The sequence below is a fragment of the Gorilla gorilla genome, chromosome 4 (assembly GCF_029281585.2).
Source record: "Gorilla gorilla gorilla isolate KB3781 chromosome 4, NHGRI_mGorGor1-v2.1_pri, whole genome shotgun sequence".
NCBI classification, from domain to species: Eukaryota; Metazoa; Chordata; class Mammalia; order Primates; family Hominidae; genus Gorilla; species Gorilla gorilla.
In genome coordinates this window covers 119,348,270-119,370,017 of record NC_073228.2, presented here as the reverse complement: position 1 = coordinate 119,370,017, position 21,748 = coordinate 119,348,270, and the positions used below count along the sequence as shown (strand labels likewise).

The following is a 21,748-nucleotide window of genomic DNA, read 5'->3' as shown; positions in this document are numbered from 1 at the left end:
GTTGCTCTGGGTCAGTTGGTGAGGAAGTGATGAGTTAATGGGAAGGCCTAGAAGGTTATGCATTATTGTAGACTTTATAAACATTGGACTACACAGCTATACTACATTTATAATAAATTCTTTGATAATAAATTAGCTGATTATAACTTTTTTACTTTATGAACTTTACCTTTTTAACTTTTTTGTAATATCAGTTAAAACACATTGTACAGCCGTACAAAAGCATATCTTTATAAGTTTTTTTCTATTATTAATTTTTTTTCCTTGTTGAACTTTGTCACAGACAGGTACAAACACACACACTAGCCTCGGCCCACACAAGGTCAGGATCATCAATATCACTGTCTTCCATTTCCACATCTTGTCCCACTGGAAGGTCTTCAGGGACAATAACATAGGGAGCTGTCATTTCCTAGGTTAACAATGGTTTCTTCTGGAATACATCCTGAAGGACCTGCCTGAGGAAGTTTTTGCAGTTAACTTTTTTAAAAAAATAAGTAGTAGTATACTCTAAAATAGTCATAAAAAGTGTAGTGTAATAAGTATTAGGTGATAGGAATTTTTCAGCTCCATTATAATCTTAGAGGACCACTATTGTATGAGCAGTCTGTTGTTGACTGAAACACATGGCTGTATTTAGTTCTCTTCCTGTATCACTGACTTTGAACATGTTGATATATTTGAATTATGAAAATTATTTTTTTATTTTACAGATAAAACACACAAATTAGTAAGAGTTGTAGAATGTTTGGATTTCTTTAAATACTCCAAAACTTTAAAAAACCTTGGAGTAATTTTAGACTTACAGAAAAGTTGCAAAGTTAAGAGTTCCTACATTCACCATTCAGTTTCCCCTAATGTTAATACTTTAAGCATGGAACATTTGTCAGAACTAAGATGTCAACATTGGTACAATACTATTAACTAAACTACAGACTTTATTTGGATTTCACCAGTTTTTCTACTGATGCCCTTTTTCTGGTTTTGGACCCAATCTAAGACACTACATTGTGTTTAATCATTATGCCTTCTTACTCGAAGAGTTTATCAGTCTTTCCTTGTTTTTACAGATCTTGACATTTTTAAAGAGTACTGGTTAGATATTTGGTAGAACGTCCCTTAACTTGGGTCATGACTATACTGGGATTATAGTTTTCCGCGGAAGAATACCACAGAAGTGAGGTAACTTTCTCATATCGATATGTACATGATATCGACATGACGTAGCACTGCTAAGTTTAACCTCGATCACTTGGTTAAAATGATATGTGCCAGGTTTCTCCATTATAAAGTTACTGTTTTCTCATTTCATATTCTATTCTGTGGAAGCAAGTCACTAAGTCCAACAGTGCTCACAGGGAGAGGAGTTAAGCTCCATTTTCTTGGGAGGGGTATCTACATACATTATTTGGAATTCTAATGTAGGGGAGATATTTTTTAGTGTAGACTTGTAGATACGTATTTTATTTTTTTGGCCGTACTATCCAGTACTGTAATTATTTGTTTTGTTGCTCAAATTGTTCCAACTTTGGCCATTGGGAGCCATATCTTTTTGACATGCTCCCATTTTTTTTCTTTTTAGCTTTTACTTTCTGGCACTACCACGATGCCCCAGGCTGATCTTCTATTTTCTCTGCCCAGCCCTAGAATCAGTCATTTCTCCAAAGAGCCCTGTTCCTTTTATTGGAGGATGTTATTTACAATCCAAGATTTGAGTGCTGAATGCGCTTATTGTTACTGGGATGTCATGGCTTCTAGACCTCAGTGAACAGAGCTAGGAAATACATGAATGTTTACTAACATAGGTATACACACATATCTGTAATGATTTCTGTATATTTCTATATATATTTAAAAATGAGTCTATATGGATATCTGTAACTCCTAATCCAGTACCATAGGATTCATTCTAGCTTTTCCCCTTCATTTATTTGTAACTTCTTTCTCTGCCAGTGAGAAACTTAACTTTCATTATCTATAATTTATGCCCCTATTTTTTTCAGCCCTAGTACACAATAAAGTGGTTGCAGAATTGCTAACCTAGAATATGTATAATAAGTTTACCTACTGGAGTACACTTCTTTTCATCTTTAACCTTACAGTATCCAGTCAAAACATATTCCAAAGTTACTTAAGGCAGCACCTTTTTTCTCCCAACAAATTTTCTTAAATGACTGTTTTTCAATAGGTAGCAAAGAGAGAGACATAAAATTCTGATTACCAGCTATAACTCGCCTCCATCAAAACAAGGAAATGTATAAGAGGCAGTTAAAATAGAGTCTGTTATCACTTAAAATTGCTCTCTTTTTTCTGTCTCACCCAATTGTTCAACAAGTCTAACTCTAGTATCTTTTCACTGCTTTTACTTGACTTTCTAGCTCACTTTATAATTTTTTTTTTTTTTTTTTGAGTTGTAGTCTCGCTCTGTCACCCAGTCTGGAGTGCAATGGCATCTTGGCTCACTGCAGCCTTTAACTCCTGGGCTCAAGTCCCAAGTTGCTGGGACTACAGGCATGTGCCACCATGCCTGGTTAATTTTTTTTTTTTTTTTTTTGAGATGGAGTCTTGCTATGTTGCTCAGGCTGTTCTCAAACTCTTGGCCTCAAGTGATCCTCCTGCCTCAGCCTCCAGAGTCACTGTGCCCAGCTCTAGCTCATTTTTAAAATGTAGCAGTGTTTACTAAAATAGAATCCAAAGTTTTCAACTTGTGAAATTTGTCTCCTGTCATTTTGAGTAAGGCCTTACAGATAAAGTGATGTCTTTTAATTATCTTTTAAATTTTATTTAAAAGTAACTTATTTAATAAAAGGGAATAATTTATTAAAAGAAAATTATTCTCCCTGTTTAAATAATAAAATACCTTAATTTGTTCTAAAAACCAAAATAAGAGTTAGAATTGCTGGTCACTTTCATAATACCTCATAGGGCTGTGGATTGAATGTATTGACTTTTCTTTAGGCCTGAACTACTTTGTTCAGAGAATAATGTGGGGTCAGATTGTCAGAACATAAACTCTTCTGGCCTGCTAATGTTGTGAAAGTGTGGGAGAAAGAGTCTTTATGACCTAAGGGAAATCAGTTTTGGGGGAATTTATTGTGTAAATTTGCACATTCAACAAATTTATTGACCATCAAGCACTATGCAGTGAGTCAGGTATATAAAGATGAATTATAGAATCCTGCCATTGAAGAGAGCAATATTTTGGGGGAGGCAAACAAAGCTAATTTTCAACTATATTTTGAAGGGCAGAGAATTAGTCTGACTTTTAGGTTTAGTAAGAATTGGAGTAGGTCTTGAATTAAAATTGCTTCTATATTCATTGTCCACTTAAAAAAAACAAACAAACATAGTTCACATTGTTTAGGGCTAGCTGGCTATTGCATCTTTTCATCAAGATGGGGGTTAGGGGAAAAGTCCATTTAGTCCATGGATGAAATTTTCTTCATCTTTTTTACATCACTGTGCTCAAAATTTGTATTTTGTATCTTATTTCCAAACTCATAATTTTTCTTAGATAAAATTGTAAGAGCTACCGTTTGGATGTGCATGTGTGTATGTTTGCAAATGACTTTTTAGAAGAAATTCTGAACTCATTAAAACTGACCCGTGTTGTGCATTCAGAATTCGTGCTCACCATGATTGAAAATCAGTCATAGTCTACAGGTTTGGTAAAAAGAGTTGTTCTTTGTAGTCAGGAATTTCAAAGATTTTTTTGGTAATTAAGACATGAAATTGGCAGAAGAATAAACATGAGTGGGGGATGAGAAATAAATTCTACAGCTTTAACCTTTTACTAATGTTTTAAGCCATCTAAAAGTACTTCAAAAATAAAAAATTGTAAAGCTGCTCCAGAAAAATTAACTCATTAGCTACCACCTGAAAAGAAGAAATTTGGCTTGAAAGGGACGTTTTTCTATTCTGTAACCTCTGTAGGCTGAGCTTAATGTCACAGGTGAAAATGATTTGAGGACACAAATCAAATGAAAACGTACTTCTATCTTGCTAAGCTAAGGCACTGAAGAAGGTATTAAAGAGAATGAAACACGTCTGTGAATATTTAGAGAAGCAATGGTATGCGTGGGTCTTGTTTTTAATCTGAATTTGTCTTTTAACAGTTGCATTTTAACTTGTTTGCATGTAAAATCATTTCTAATTTATTTGGACTTTGGTTTATGTTTCACCATGCTTTTATTTCTTCTTTCCTACCTTCAAGGAGATTTCTGTTTCTCTGTTTGTTTAGAATGTATACATTCTACTTTTTAGAAAAACCTTTTTAGTAGCTACTTTTACATTCTTAACATGAACACTGGGTTGACTTGCGGTCCTCAAAAAATATGTCCACCCAGAACCTTAGAATACAACCTTATTTGGGGTAAGGGTCTTTCCAGATATAATCAAGGTAAGGATCTCAAGATTAGGTCATCCTGGATTAGAGTGGGCTCTGAATCCAATGATGAGGTTCCTTGTAAGAGGCAGAAAAGGAGAAGGCACATGAAGGCAATCTCACAAAGGGGCAAGCCACGTGAAGACAGAGGCAAAGATTGGAGTCCTAGCTACAAGTTAAGGAACGCCAAGGATTGCCGGCAGCCACGAGAAGCCAGGGGATTCATGAAACAGATTCTTCCTCAGAGCCTCCAGAAGGAATTTACCCTGTTAACATTTTGGTTTTGGACTTCTGGCCTCCACAACTGTGAGAGAATACATTTATTGTTTTACTTAAACCACCAAGTTTGTGATAATTGGTTGTAACAGCCCTAGGAAACTAAGAGAACATGCATACAGGCTTAACAGAACACAGACCTTGGAATGGTTTAACTCCTAACATCTTGCACTAGTTTTTCACGTTGTTATAGATCATAGATGTTTGTTGCACCTTGGTTTTCATCCTCCTCCCATCCTCATTTTGTTGTTACTGTTTTAGTTTGTGCTCAGTCGTACTTATTTACCAGTTTTATTGATAGCACTCACTATTCATTACTTGCAACCCATTCCTTCCTTTTGGAAAACGTTTTCTTCTTCCTAAACTATTTCCGTTAATATTCTTCTTTTGAGGGCAGGAGAAAGTGGAAACTGTATGTTAAACTACATTTGTCTCACTCAGACAGCTTTTCCCTCAATTTTCCTTGTTGTTGTTGTTTAAGGAGATTCCTTTAATATAATGAATACAAAAGCTGTTGAGATAGTACCCCTAAAATTACATAGCTTTGAACAAGTCAAACTATGGTTACCGAGGGGCTATTTTTATTATAGTATCTACAGTGTCTGAAAACGGATGTAATAAATAACTGTAGATGCCTCACAAGTCATCCATTTAATCACAGTAGTGGATCTTACTACATAGTATTCTCAGTGTCTTTATTCTTCAGATTCTCCAGGCTTATGAATGTCGTCAGTCTTCAAAATCATTCTAACCATTTGTGTTGTGAAAGATGTCTGTTGCTTTTTGCCAGTCAAAATTTCTATGACATGCTGTTGCTTCATATCATTTGTCCCCTTGTGCAAACAGTCAGTACCGAGAGCAGGGTTCATCTTCACTTGTCTGGCTCGGACTTCTGTCATAGTCTGGATGGGATTCATGCCACTGTTTTCAGAAAGGGCCATGGGGCAACTCCAGAGGTTCGGCAAACGCTTTTATGGTGTACTGGTCTAAGGTGGGGCACTTATCCGCCTCTTGGCTAACTGCCAGAGCACGGGATATCTCAGCAAACCCTCCTCCGTATGCCACAGGATTATCGCGGATGAGGTTGCTGATGACACACAAAACATCGTGAAGGGATCGTTTCACCTCCTCAATGATCATCTTATTTCCTCCTCTGATAAAAATGGTTACAGCTCTGGAGTTCTTACACTGGTCGATGACCAGCATTTTATCCTTAGTTGTCCCAAATGAGATCTCCTGTACAAGACCGGTAAAGCCCAGCATCTTGGCCGTGAGCTCTGAGAACCTGGGACAATCTGCCCTCTTGTTGAGATGGCAATCAGTTCAATTTCAAGTCCCCCTACCCAGCAAACCACAGGCAAGTTGTTCTGAAGAAATAAGTGATTTGCTTCATCATCAAAGCCCCACTGACAAATTGCTAGGTTAGCACCAGTCTCTTTAATTTGTTGAATCATCTCTTCAAATTTCTCCTTTTCATATTTGTGAAGAGCTTTATGATCTATGGAGGTCACATCCAGCTTATGCTTTGTTTTTGGCTTGGGTGGTTCAAATGGACATGTGAGAATTGCAATCTTAGCATCTTCCACTTTTTTCGGCACCTATAGGTGACTGGAAATCCTTGTCCACAATCACGCCCTTGATCAGTTTTGTGTCCTCCAGCCTCCCGCCCACTTTGCCTTCTACGTTGACGAGCTCAAAGTCAGTATCTCTCCGCTCCATATCTGCTACAGTGAGGACAGCATTCACAGCAATCTCAGCCATTTGTTGGTGCCAACTTTGACCACTTTGGAGCCCAGCATGGTTTTTGCAGTCGGAATCAGGGGTTCAGTGTCCTTTATGTCAACAAGAACACTATGACTGATCTTGTCCAGGTGTTCAACAGCAATGCTGGCAGCCTGCTCATAACCATCAGCTATTCTGATTGGGTGAATGCCTCAGTCTAGCAACTGCTTGGCTTCTTCTAACAAGTCAGCAGCCAGGACTACCACTCCTGTGGTTCCAAGTCCAATTTCATCATCCTGAGACTTGGACAGTTCCACCATCAGCTTAGCAATCTGATGATCGACATCCATCATGCTTAAGATGGGGACCCATCATTAGCTACAGTCATATCACCATCCTTATCCACCATCATCTTATCAAGCCCATTTGGCCCAAGTGATGTTCTCATCATATTTGCTACAGCCTTTTCTGCCACTATATGAGACTTAAGGGCCTCAGTCCCATAAGACAGGACTTGTGGTCCTGATCCTTGATGATGAGGAAAGGGTGCCCATATTCATCAAAGGCGAGGGTTCCCATGGATGCCATGGTGCGCCCCAGGAGCTACTTTTCCCTCAGATACTAATCTGAAGATACTAATCTATTGTTTTTTGCCCTCTGATGCTAGTGAGTTCAGTCATTCTTTGCTCCGTTGTGAGTAATCTTTTTTTTTCTCATGTTCTTTTAGATATTCTCTCTCTGTCTTTGGCATTTTTCAGTTTATGATGAAACCTGTTTTTGATTTATTTATTTATTCCGCTTGTGACCACAGTATGATTATTTGATCTGTGGACTCATGTCTTTCTTTTTAGTTCTGGAAAATTATTACTCATTATATCTTTCTATGGACTCTCATTCTCTTTATTCTTTCTGAAACTTCTATTAGGCATATTGTTAGACTTTTCCAATCCGTTCTTTGTGTCTTAATTTTTCACATATCTTCTATCTCTCTGTACTTGGTTCTAATTTTCTTAAATCTTCTATTCACAAATGATATTACTTCCTATCTTGTCTGCTAACATTTATTACTTTTTTAATTTCTATGCCTGTATTTTTATTTTTAGAAGTTCTATTTCTTCTTTACAAGTTTACCCATTTTTTTGTTTGTTTGTCTTCAGTTTCTACATATCATTTAAAACTTCCCTACTTTCTGGTCTCCTTTGATTATGCTACCTCGAATTCTTAGAGTGCTGATCTTCCTATTGTAGTGCTGCTCACTGCTTGATGGATACTTGTCTCATGTAGATTGTCACTGTATTTTTGTAGGTATGCTCAGCAGTTAGCATTTCTCCAAGCGAAAATCTGTAAGCCCAGGGCTTTGGAAGAATTCCATCACAGTAATCAGGGCCCCAGCAATTCCAGAATCAGCTTCTTATGTTAAATTTCCATCTTGGGCATTTTATATGAAGATGATGGAGTTAATTTGGATGCAGTGTACCAAGTGCAGGGTTAAAGTTCCAGTTTTTAATGGGAGCATTTGGTTTTTAACCCAACCCAGAGTAATGGGCAGACAATGGAAGTTTCTTGCTGTGTCCCTGGACTTGAAAACTAAAGTTTTCTTCGCTCCCTTTATGCAAGGAATAGTCTTTTCAGAGTTCCTGCAATTATGTGAAATTCAGTTTCAGATAAGTTTCAGCTTCTGTTTAACTGAGTCTCAAGGAGATGCCTTCTGTAGGTGCTAAACCCTCAGTCCCTAGCCATTAGATGGTCTCACCCCCATTAAAGTTGGTATTTTCTCATACACTTACTATTCTGACTTTGAATAACCCTCTTCATTTTTGAAATTTACGGATTTTCCTTTCAAGCTTAGCCGTTTACTTAAATAATTTTTTTGTGCATGTGTCTAGCTTTTCCACGTGTTTGGAATGGGAGAATAGTCTGTACTAAGCTAATCCACCACTGTCATTTCAAACTATGCTGGATCATAAGTACCAAGTATTAAGGGAGTTGCTGTTTTATAAATCAGAGTTGATTTAAGAACATTCTTATATTGACATTCTCCCTAAAGTTTAATTACACTTTGTTAATAGATCAGAAAAGTATAGAATTATAATTGTGCTGAGAATCACATGTGACCCTGGGTATGCCCATGGAATTCAGTTCTGAATGTGAACAGTGTCATTCCTCTGCCACAACAGAAAACAAAGTTGCCTAGAGCAACCTGTAATGAGGCCAAGATTTGGGACTGAGAACCTTTTGAGCCATTGAGCCTGTCTTCATTCTGTAGTCACAGACTGTAGTCCTAACTCAAATAAACCTTCCTGCAAGGTCCAGGGTACAAGGAGGTTAAGAGCTCGTATAGTGCATTTCCTTTAATTTATCAGAAAAATTCACTTGTGTGTTATTTTAGTGTATAAAGTACAACTTTTATTTATATTCTTATTTACTTGTATATGAATCATTTGATGTTTAATGGCCCTTTAAAATAATGTCATATGCCTCTAGCAATGGACTACTATCCCAAGGTAGCTAAAGGAAGAAATGTATATTTAATACATTCTTTCATCATAAGCACTCTTTTAAATATCTATTATATTTTTATCCTTAAGACACTTCATTTAACATATACATATATGTAAATATATAGAGAAATACCTATATATCTACATACTCATATATTTCTATATATATGGAAAGAGAGAGAGATCTCTCCCAAGACACTACTTAATATAAAGCTGAATGATAATGCACTTTGTTGGATTGTGCCAACAGCATAACAGATAGTGCATTTGCTGGAGTGTTCATGTTGAAGTTAAGGAGTAGCTTATTAAATTATAATGGCAAGACTGTTTTTAGTCATAGAACATGCAAGCCATCAAGTGTCACGTGTCTAAGAAAAAATTAGATTCATCAGATGACAGCACGCTTTAAATAATTGTGACCAAATTTGTTTTGCTTGCTAGTCACCTAGTTATTCACAGGACATGACAAAACTGCAGACATAGAGAAGATGGGATAAATCACCCTATTGTCAAACAGATGAAAAATAGTTTGGCTCTGGTGATGAGAATCTTATCTGAAATAACTCATAGCTCACTGAAACTTTTTTACTACATTGAATTCATTCAACATACCTTCTTTGCAACCAACAATAACAGTGTAAAAGGATTAAGTGTTAATTCTGGATCTTTGCAACATATAATGACAGTGTAAAAAGATTAAGTATTAATTTTGGATATATTCAAATGTCCTTGGTAAGCTACTGAATATCACCTTTTCTAGAAGTGTAAAGTTACATGTGGTTTTATTCATTCAATTAGATTCAACAAACTAGGTCAAAGATAGTGACGAGCAGAGCACAAAATAAAGACAAAAAGGGAACAAATAAATATTGGAGAGTAAAGATTAATATATTATTTACATGGCTCTCTATTTACTAGCTGTGTGGCCTTGACCTCGTTAATTGACTATTCTAAGTCTCAGTTCCATGGTTAATGAGAATTAATACTTTTCCCACAAGGTTTTTATGAGGAGAGAATAAAGCATTTAAAAGGCTAAGTAGAGTACCCGGCACATAATTTCTTTTTTTTTTTTTTTTTTTTTTTTTTTTTTTTTTGAGACGGAGTCTGGCTCTGTTTCCCGGGCTGGAGTCCAGTGGCTTGATCTCAGCACACTGCAAGCTCCACCTCCCAGGTTCCCACCATTCTCCTGCCTCAGCCTCCCGAGTAGCTGGAACTACAGGCGCCCGCCACCGTGCCCGGCTAATTTTTTTTTTTTTTTTTTTAGTAGAGACGGGGTTTCACCGTGTTAGCCAGGATGGTCTCGATCTCCTGACCTCGTGATCTGCCCGCCTCGGCCTCCCAAAGTGCTGGGATTACAGGCGTGAGCCACTGTACCCGGCCCTTGGCACATAATTTCTAAATAAAAGTAATAGTATTATTATTTGATGGAAAAGTGAATCATTAATATATCATAAACACTAGATGTATTTGGATTTTCACCTTTAAACAAACTTTATGTCTATAATGAGCTTATTTTATACTTGATTAAAAATGTAGGCTGGATGCAGTGGCTCATGCCTGTAATCCGAACACTTTGGGAGACCGAGGCAGGAGGATCCCTTGAGCCGAAAGGTTCAAGACCAGCCTGGGTAATACAGCAAGACCCTATCTCTACAAAAAAATTTTAAAATTAGCTGGGTATGGTGTCACAAGCCTGTAGTCCCACCTACACAGGAGGCTGAGGTGGGAGGATTGCCTGAGCCTGGGAGGTTGAGGCTATAGGGAGCTGTGATCATGCCATTGCAATCCAGCTTGGATGACAGAGTGAGACCCTATCTCAAAAAAATAAAAATAAAATTTTATTTTTTGAAATCTGGAATACAAAACTGAAGAGTGCAGCTGATAGTCAAAATGAGTATGTTGATATACTTTCTCAAAAGATGAATTTGAGAGGTAGTAGGAGGAAAGAGCTTAGAATTAGAAATGCTTCATTCTTAATTTTGAATCATGACCTAATACAGTAAAATTCTGTAACATTAAAAATAAGCCCTGAAATAGCAGGCCCTAGAATAAGAAATTTGCTAAACTTTTCAAAAGCTATACTTTGAAGGGTCTCAATTGTATTGTCTTTCGAACATGGAGAACTGATTTCTAATTCTGCATATAAGGGGAAATTGGCCACATTTTCAGTATTACGAGCAGACTCCTAATGCTCAAAGGAATTATGTTCTGTCTTTTATTGCCTGTGGGAGGAGTGTTGCTAAGAAACAGAATTCCTGATACATTCTGAGGAAAGCAGCTTGTCATTTTAGTGATGCACTGAGAATAAAATGCAGTGAAGGCAATGTATTTTCAAGATCTGAGACTGTTTCTAGCCAAAGAAGACTGCATCTCTGGCTGATTAGATGTAATACATTTGGTTATGTGAAGCTCAGAAAACAAACCTTTAAAGCCTGTGTATTGGTGCTCTAGAGGCCTATATGGCCTGCCAAATCATTGTTTCGTGTTTGATGGATGAAAAGCAAAGAGCTACAGAGTTTGAAGGATGGAAGGAAATGAATATACCCTGAGCACTACCATGTAAGCATTAGGCTGGGCTCCCTCACAGACACATCTCATGGACTCTCCATGATAACTTGTGAAGGAGGTGCATTATTTCCATTTTACAGATGAGGGAATGCATTCACCTGAAACGTGACCAAAGTCACAAGGTTACTAAGTGTCAACTCATAACATCAAGCCTGTGCTCTCTGACTCCAAGTGCAGAGTTCTTGCCACTACACTTATCATGTGTCTGTTTCCATTTTCAGAGACGAAGTAGGGTCAGAGTTAGATCACAACTGCAGATGAGATTGGGCAAATTATTTAATGTCAAAACACAGGCCTAGACTTTGAAGAAGGCCTAGATTTCTGGTTTCCTTTGCTTCAGAACGGGCACTTCCTTGTCAGTTTTTGTCCTCTAAGGTCCTACACCCTCAGGTGAATATGCATGCTTGCCAAAGATCTGTAAGGTACACAGAGTAGGGAATTACTGACAGTCTTTCAGTAATAATACTGTCTGGTACAGTGTAGGTTATCTGAAAGGCTATGGATCTTCAGGGTCTCTTCTCATCTTGTTTCTGTACCACCACGTTTTTAGACTTTCACCCTCACCTTTGTGGCACTCATATCAGTCTTCTCCATTATGGTAACTGTGTTCATAAATAGCTCATGGGAATAGACATTGTATTTGGAAGTAGAAAAATTCATTCGACAAGTATTAATTGAGAGTATACTATGTGATAGGTGACATTACAGGGCTGGAGAATTACCAGCAATTAAGACAAAGTTCTTGTTCTCATCAATCTTATCTTCCCATGAAAGAGAAACATGAAAAAGAATGTCAGATTATGTGTGCGGCAGAAAATCCCAGTGTAGAGGGATGAAGAGTGAGTGAGAATGGGACTGGAGGGCAATATAGAGGTGACTGATTATGGAGGCCTCTCCAAGGATCGGCTGTTTGAACTGAGATCTGAGAGGTAGAAAGGAGCAAGCTGTGCAGCCTTCTGGAGATACGGTGTGGAAGGCAGAGAGAAGAGCAAGCATAAGGGTCTGAGATGGGCTCTCACTTGCTCATTCAAGGAATGGCAAGGACATAGTACAGGTGTGGAAGAGGTTGACAGGTGCATTATATCAGGTCTTGTTGGCCATGTGGAGGAGCTAGGCTTTTATTCTGGGTGAAATGGAAAGCTGAGAGATGGTTCTGACCTGGAAGTGACATACTCCATGTTATTAAAACATAACTGGCTGCTGCCTAGAGAATCAGTTGTTGCAAGTAGAAGCTTAGAAACCTTTAAAGGGCTCTTGCTGTAGGCAAGAAGGAGACTGGGACTAGGGTGTTAGATGTGGAAATGGGAAGAAGTGGAAAAACAGGCTAACACTTGGAGGTAGTTCCTAAAGGATTGCTGGTGGATTAAATGAGGAGTGGGAGGGGAAGAAGAGGAATCAGGGGCTCTAGACAAATATTTGGCAACTTGTCACTTTCTTAACAGTTACAGAACAAAACCTGTCCTGCTTATGATAATCCAGTCATTTTCATTCTTCTTTGAACCACAGCAGCCAGCAGTCACTGGCAGTATATATTTATACATGAGTCCTAATGGAATTTTCATAGTCAAATATTTATAAATTTTAAAGATTAATTTAATTTTGTTACTGGAAGGAAAGAGCAAATATTCCTCTAGCTATCAGCATCTTAAAAATTAAAGAAAATCCAAAGACATAAATAAAGGAACTCTGCATATGATTGTTGGTTCACATGTGATATTGTTTCGATGTTACATTACCAGCCCTTCCCTCCAAATCTCATGTTGAAATGTAATTCTCAAAATTAGAGGTGGGGCCTGGTGAGAGGTGTTTGGGTCATGAGGTAGATCCCTCATAAATGTTTTGGTGCTGTCCTTGTGAAAGTGAGTTCTCATGAGATCTGGTTGTTTAAAGTATGTTGCACCTCTCCTCGCTCTCTCTTGCTCCTGTTGCTGCCATGTTATATGCCTGCTTCCCCTTCACCTTCTGCCATGATTGTAAGGTTCCTGAAGCCCTCGCCAGAAGCAGATACTGGAGCCATGAGGTATAACCTGCAGAACTGTGAGTCAATTGAACCTCTTTTTCTTTATAAATTACCCAGCTTCAGGTATTTTTTTATAGCAATGCAAGAATGGCCTAATGCAACATGGAACATAAAAATAAAATCTACAATGAAAAAAATTTTTGTTAAACATTGGCCATTTAGAGATTCATAGGAAATATTAAGACAATTTAACTATCTATGGTTGGAGTACATGTGTCTCCTCAAAATAATATTAATAGCTCAAAAGTGAAAAAAAGCAAGACTATTTAGCTTATGGGTATTCAAGGAGTGCAGAAATTTACATACACCTGAGTATTAAAACAAAAAAAGAGAACACGAATATATGGCATACACACTGTGAGAAATATATGCCAAAATAAATATATGGCATGCACTCTTTTTCATTGCTCTCTAAATGAAAGGGAGACAGTATCTCCATTGGAATATAGGATATTCCTTCTGGTATAAATTTATGACAATCACCATGCAAAGAAGTCATCCTGGATTGCTAAGTCAATATTGTGTTACATTACATTGACATCATGTATTATGTTAGATGCTGTCATCAAATTAATACTTAAAAGTACGTAACAGAGATGAAAACACTTTTATCAGTGAGTCACCTGGTGGTCTAGAGTGGACATTTATTCTCCTTCCCACCACCACCCTAGCATCATCTGTTCTTGTCTTCTTGAAACAGCCTTATGATTTTGTTTGAGACTAATTCCTCCCCTGGTGGTTACAGCCTTAGTGGGGTTGTTCTGCTAACACTGATCAAGGTGGGGCAATCAGATGCACTATGTCCTGATTAGAATCTCGATGTAATACAAACATTAAAAAATGGCTGGCACTCATTCAACTCAACAATGGCATCTTGAAGAAATCCCCGCTATTGGTTTCAACTACCTAGATTCCCAGAGCAGCCTGGTTCCTGTGCCTGTTGAGACCTGGTTCTTCAGCTTTCCCTCAGCAAGTATCTGCTACCATATGCCCTTAATAAATCCTATTATTTGCTAAGTTATCTGGGGTTAGTTTCTAATGCTTGCAGCTGAAGAATCCTAACTGAAACACAGTTAAATTTTATCTTTTTAGTAATAAATCCTTGCTTCAATAAAAACTGTTTCACTGTTTTGCAAAAGAACGCTCGAAGAGACTTCTGTGCTCTTTAAATACCTAGTTATAGCTAAGACTTTAGAAGGCAATTGTGTTAAGAATCTGTGTATTTAAGAATGACTTTAGATGCCCCATCAGTTCTCATGGCTTTCTCAGGGAGACACAGTGTGATATGAGTGTTCATTCAAACATATGCTGCTATTATTCCTACAAGTTTTCTTTTTATATGGTTTAAAACAACTATGTGTCCTATACGGTTTTTGAAGGTTCATATTCAGTTGTCTTTGCCTTTTTTGTCTTTGGAAGTGTTCAAAATTTATTAAAATTTGCCAAAATGCCACCTTTTCACTTGTGATTTGCTGTCGTCAAGAGAAACAGTAGAAGGCACACATGGGGGAATTAGCCAAGGTACATATGCGGGATCAGCCAAGCAGAGATGTGAGCGTGGGCAGGGCCTGGCCTAGTGAATTTACGTGTGGAATGCTAGGCCAGCCCTGCCCAGGCTCACATCTCTGGATGGCTGATCCATGCAGAGATGGATGAGCTCATTTTGGAAGATGAAAGAAGAAAAGGGTGTTCATCTTTTCTTTTCTCTAGTATTTTTTTAACACCTTTAACATGTGTGATTCTGCACAATAAGCCCGTTGCTTTCATATTGCATCCTTGGTTGAAATGAAGAAACTACAATTTAAACAAGATATTCACAGAGATGCAGAAGGAGAATAAAGCTACTCAAGAGAAAAGCAACCTAAGTTGTAAATGACATGAATGGCAGGAGGAGTAGGAAGATAATTAACTTATGCAACCAAGTTCATGCAGAAGGGGTGTTGGGCTAAGGGTGGGGCAATGCCTGCTTTTATTTGTCATAGGCAAGGTACCAGCAGAGTGTGAGCAATGCTCTATATTAAAAATAAGGTGTTGGATGTCATCACTGATGCTGCATTTTCTTCCAGCATTGAGTTATGGTTGGAGGAGATCTCTGAGAGACACACTAGTCACTTTACTTGCTTTTCAGCCAATCACTTCAAGCAATATTTTTTATTACCCTAAATTGTCAGATCCCTGTTCCCCAGCCTTCATCTTTCCACAAAAGTTCTTCCTTTACCAGCCCTTCTCTCCATTCCTTACTCCAAAGGAGATATAATTACCCGACTGTGAAGCTTGTTGACTTAGACCTGTCAGGTGTCTCTCTGGCCAGCCTGCTCTAAGATAGTTGCATTCTCCATTCAGTCCTGCCCCCCATGCAGTAAGCACACCTGGGTCAGGCCCCAAACTACCTTCTGCAGGCACTTCTGGATTCTCTGTCTCTCTGTCTTTGCTATCTGGGCTAAACAGGTACGAGGCAGCAATTTCCTCTGTAGCAGAATAGGTAAGCTTTGCATGGTCTGGAGGCTCAGCCTCTTCTGCAGATGGATCTTGGTCAGTACTATGAAGAAATCAAACCAGTGTAAGGGGATGCAGGTAGGGGAGAAAAGAGGATAGGCAGTGTATTCAGGGAAAGCCCCTCTGAGGAGGTGACATTTAAGCTGAGACATGAATGCTATAAAGGAGAAAGCCATTGTGAAAATTTGGGGACATACTGCTTCAGGCAGAGGATAGAGCAAATGTGAAGGGCTTGAGGTGAGAACTAGCCTGAATTTTCTAGGCTTGGATTTTCCAGGAATAGCAGAAAGGCCATGGTGGGAGAGTGGTAGGATATAAGATCGGAGACAAAGGTAAAGGCATGAGTAGAGATTGGAAAATTGAGACAGAGTTAACAAAGGAGACTGAGAAAGCAGTTGTATTCTGTTAGTTCTCCAAAGAAAGAGATCAAATTAGATAGATAGGTAAATAGATATAGATCTCATGTGTGATATATATGCATAATTCCATAATTATATATATAATTTATGATAAGGAATTGGCTCACGGGATTGTAGAGGCTGGGAAGTCTACACCTGCAGTGCAGGTCAGCAGGCTCAAGACCCAGGAGAGTCAGTGGTAGAGATGAAGTTCAAGGGCAGGTCTACTGGAAAATTCTCTCCTACTCAGGGGCAAGTTGGTCTTTTTGTTCTATTCAGGCCTTCAACTGACTGAATGAGGCCCACCTATATTATGGAAGGCAATTTTCTTTACTCCAGCAATTCAAATGTCACTCTCATGTTAAAATTTACCAATTTAAATGTTTATCTCTTCCCGAAACACCCCAACTTAGAACAGAAACACCCATAATAATGTCTGACCAAATATGTGGGCACTCCATGGCCCAGCCAAGTTGACAAATAAAATTAACCATCATAGCAATACAGTGAAGTAGGAAAGTTGGCTTCTTGATACTATTTTAACACTTTCTCCTTTGCATGTGAGCTGAACAAAGGTAGCGAAAAAAAAAAAGGCACATTTAAGCCCACATTTTAACTAGAAGCACAGCTGCCTGGAAGGGACATTAAGGCTGGCTAGGCCAACTTTTCATTCAATGAAGATTTTTCAGTCTCTGTTTAAATACTTCCAGTGCTGGGAAGGTAACTATATTTATTATAAGGCAAAAAGTTCTGTTAATGTGAGTCTCTATTAAACAATTATATTGAGGAAAAAATCTTGCTCATGAAGCCTGAATATTCCTCAGCTTCTCTAGCATGTAGTAAGGGCACAGCCCATTAACATTAACATCTGAATGTGTTAACTCTGAAGCACCACTACTGCAGAGGACTTTGCCAGTTCTGGAGCATTGCAGAGTTTGGGGACAGCTCTATCAGTCCTGGACTACAAATATATTTTTTTCCCAGGGTACAAACATGCCCCCACATAGTTGGGTCAGGATGGATTCAAATATTGTATATCTGAAACCACTTGTCTCTGACATGCAAGTCTTGCTGCCAACTCTGCCAGGCTGCCTCAAAGTGATGAATTCACTCTTAGAGGCCTCTCTGATCCCATAAGCTGGCTTCTGTCAAAGTCCTAAAGGCTGTCAGCCTTGTCTGTATATGTCTGGACACAACTGTAGACACATTTTTTTTCCAGCTTACATTTAGATCAGTAGACATAAATAGATATGAGGAGAAAGGGGTGTGGTCCAACTCCAAATACATATGTAAGTATTAGCTCCATTCTGGCTAAAATGCTTTAGTTGGAATGACCACACATTGGTCCCAGTTTTGTCCCCTGGCGACACATCTCCTTTTTACTCTGTAGTCAGAACACAACTTTGTTCTACTACTAACTCTATTTTTATGAAAATGTGATTAAATTGCAACCTAGACATTGACGAACAAGACTATTTCTTTGTAAATGAATCTCCTGAATATAAACCCAGCTGAGAGGCTACCAGAAGACCAGTGTTTTCAATGTTGGTGGAGAAGCAGGTTTCAGAACACTGTGTAGATGCTGCTCTTTAAAAATCTCTGATGGGAAATTGGCCACAAGAGAATATTCAAGTTAGTCCAAAGAAAGAGGATTACAGAATAGAAAGTCCAGAAATAAATCCACGCATCTACAGCCAAGAAAATCTACTGATTTTCAACAAAGATGCCAAGAACATGCAATGGAGAAAGGACAGTCTCTTCAATAAATGATGCTCAGAAAATTGGATATCCACATGCAGAAGAATGAATCTGGACCCCTGTCTTTCACCATATAGAAAATTCAACTCAAAATGGATTAAAGACAAATGTAAGACCCAAAACTATAGAACTCCTGGAAGAAAACACATGCGAAATGCTTCATGACACTAGACTGGGCAATGACTTTTTTTTGGATAAGACCAAAAGCAACAGCAAAAAATTAGACAAATGGGAGTATATCAAACTGAAAAGTTTCTGCACAGCAAAGGAAACAATCAGCAGAGTGAAGAGAACCTACAGAATAGGAGAAAATATCTGCAAACTATACATCTGACAAGGGGTCAATAGTCAGGATATATAAGGAACTCAGTAGCAACAAACCCACCCCCAAAAGTCCCAAATAATCCAATTAAAAATGAGCAAAAGACCTGAATAGACATTTCTCAAAAGAAGGCACGCAAAGGGCCAATATGCATATGAAAAAAATGCTCAACATCACTAATCATCAGGGAAATGCAAATCAAAACCACAGTGAGATACCACTTACTGTAGTTAGAATGGCTATTATCAAAAAGACGAAAGATACAAGTGTTGGAAAGGATAAGAAGAAAAGTAAACCCTCACACACAGTTGGTGGGAATGTAAACTAGTATAGCCACTGTGGAAAACAATATGGAGGTCCCTCAAAAAATTAAAAATAGAACTACCATATGATCCAGCAATCCTGCTGCTGGGTATATATCCAAAGGAAATAAAATCAGTATGTCAAAGAGATGCCTCACTCTCATGTTTATTGCAGCACTATTCACAATAGCCAAAATATGGAATCAACCTAAATGTTCAAAAACAGATGAATGGATAAAGAAAATGTAGTACTTGCACACAACAGAATACTATTTGGCCATCAAAAAAATGAAATCCTGTCGTTTGTGACAACATGGGTAAACCTGGAGGGCATAATGTTACATGAAATAAGTCAGACACAGAAATATAAATGCTACATGTTCTTACTCATATTTTGGATCTTAAAAAGTTGATCTCATAGAAATAGTGAATAGAATAGGGGTTACCAGAGGCTGAGAAGGGAAGGATTGGAGAGAGGTTGCCCAGTAGGTGCAAAGTTAAAATTAGAAAGAATAAGTTAGGTATCCTATTGCACAGTAGGGTGATTATAGTAAACACTAAGGTATATCTTAAAATACTTAGAGGATTTTGAATGTTCCCATCACATAGAAATGATAAATGTTTGAGGTGATGGATGTGCTACATGATGATTTGATCATTACGTAATGTATATATATTTTGAGACATCACTTTATACCTCATAAATACATGTAATTATTATGTGTTAGTTAAAACAAAAAAGATTATTACAGGGCATGGCCCAACCTCTTTAAAGCTTCGCTTTCTACTTTAAGAAGTGAAAAACTTAATAAATAATACTCTGGAGGGGACTGGCTTATTCAGAACATGACTGGCAAATCTCGAGTATTTTTAGCTTTCTATTTCTTTTTTATTTTAGCTTTCTATTGTGGATTAAATATGTCCCCCCAAAATCCATATATTGAAATCAAATCCCCAATGTGGTGGTATTTGGAGGTGGGACCTTTGAGAGATGAGTGGGTCATGAGGTGGAGCCCTCATGAATGGGATTAGTGCCCTGATAAAAAAGACGCTAGAGAGCTCCCTCACCCCTTCTGCCATGTGAGGACACAGTGAGAAGACACATCTAAAAACAAGGAAGTGGGCCCTCACCAGATACCAGATATACTGGCACCTTGATCTTGGACTTCCCAGCCTCCAGAACTCTGAGAAATACACTTCTTTTGTTTAAGCCCTCTAGTCTATGATGTTTTTGTTATGGCAGCCCTAATGGGCTAAGACACCTGCTGTTTGCACAGACTAGGACATAACATCTTTTGTCCTGATTTGTTTCATTAGAAAATTCAGTAGCTATAACTTTTAAAAATGTATTTTTAATCCTGAGGAGGACTGGTTACACAAATCTACACAAATGATATTTTTGGCCACTGGGCTCTAGTAAGAAATTGAGGACACCACTGAACAGAGATTCTCAGCAGACATGAACCACTCTGTGTGCAAATCTTTTTTTTCCTCCTCTGTAGTGCAATGTTCTTTCATCTGTTTCCCAAGCCCCTCATCCCCTCACAGAATCATAAACTTTGTACCTCCAAGAATTACATGTGCATACCAGCATTCACATTTTCTCCTCAAAAATGAAGTTTCTAGTATTTATAAGAATACTTATGCTTTTGTAGTATTTGTGATGATATCATTTGTTACTAAATTTTGATCATTTAATTATAAACTGCTTGAGAAAGGGATAATATCACAAATAACTGTTAGGCTTATATGTTTTAGATAACATCCTGCGCTTAAAGAACTATAATTATTTGGTGAAGGGGTAAAAATAATAAATGCATTATATCTATACATTAACATATTGTTTGAAAGTAAATTGCTTTCTTTTAAAAAGGGATTATATACTTAGTATAAATGGTTTTTTAAAATATTTTACAAAAATGAATGTCATTGTAATTTCACTATTCACATATAACCACTACTAAAATTTTGATGTGTTCCGTCTCTGATTACTGGAAAATCACATTAAACAACTGTTTTTATAAGTGGAATGTTTCTTGTATAATTGTATTGTTTCTAGCTCTTATCTCACTGCAATTATGTGTTAATAGGTACAAAGAAGCTAATGTTATTTCTCATATTTATTTTATTTAAAGAGAATCCTCTCTGGATTCAGGGGTGAGTGGCTTCATTGACATTACTGTTTAAATTCGAAAGGTGCCTGCAGAAGCTAAGGTTCATCACTCAGGAGAAGCAACCCCAACCCTACCCTATTGAACTTCAAGGTTTGAGGATGTGCCTGTAAGTGAAAAAACAAAACAAAACAAAAAACCCCACTAAAGCAATTATTTGAATGATTGAGAAGTTTTTCTTTGTGTGTTTCTTACCTTTTGCTTTAGTGATCAGGCAAAGTTGTTTTGAGATCTGAGTTATCTGGAAGCTCTTCACTTTTCTACTTTTGTGGCTTTCGCTAATGGGCTAAAAATGTTCCTGTTGTGTCAATCACCAGACAACCTTTCCAAATGCTACTTTTTCCTCCCAAAAATGTAGTTTAGCCATCGTTGGGCTCAAACTCCCCTCCCTTGAAGGTGAAGGGCTCTAGGCCTCAGGATTCTCTTGGAAGATGCTATAAACTGTTTTGCTTAGCACCCATTCCAGACATCTTTTAGCTTGGCTTCCAGTTCAAAGGGATAGAGAGCTAAACATTTATTTTTCCACATCCCTTGAAGTGGGGGTTCTGCATGTGACCTTGCTTCAGCTAAGGTGATGGTTCTATGTGCGACTCGGAGGTGGAGTATAGTAAGGCATTGGCTGGGCACAGGAGTGGGATGGGAAACAGTTCTTTTGACAGGCATGGTGCTAGAGCCATCTGTTCTTTGGGGGCAGCCAAGGCGGCGTTTCTGGCATCAGCCCTTATCAATGTAGATGCAGTGCCACAGACAGCAGGAGTGTGTGTTCTGCCAAAACAGTCACGTGGTGTGGGGTGGCTTTCTCCTAGGGCTCAGGTCTCTGGTCCTCCCAG

General features: G+C 38.1%; 1 pseudogene; it reads right to left on the bottom strand.

The window, feature by feature from the left end:
- Positions 1–5,355: 5,355 nt before the first annotated feature.
- Positions 5,356–6,970, bottom strand: LOC101148780 (T-complex protein 1 subunit epsilon-like; annotated as a pseudogene).
- Positions 6,971–21,748: the final 14,778 nt, after the last annotated feature.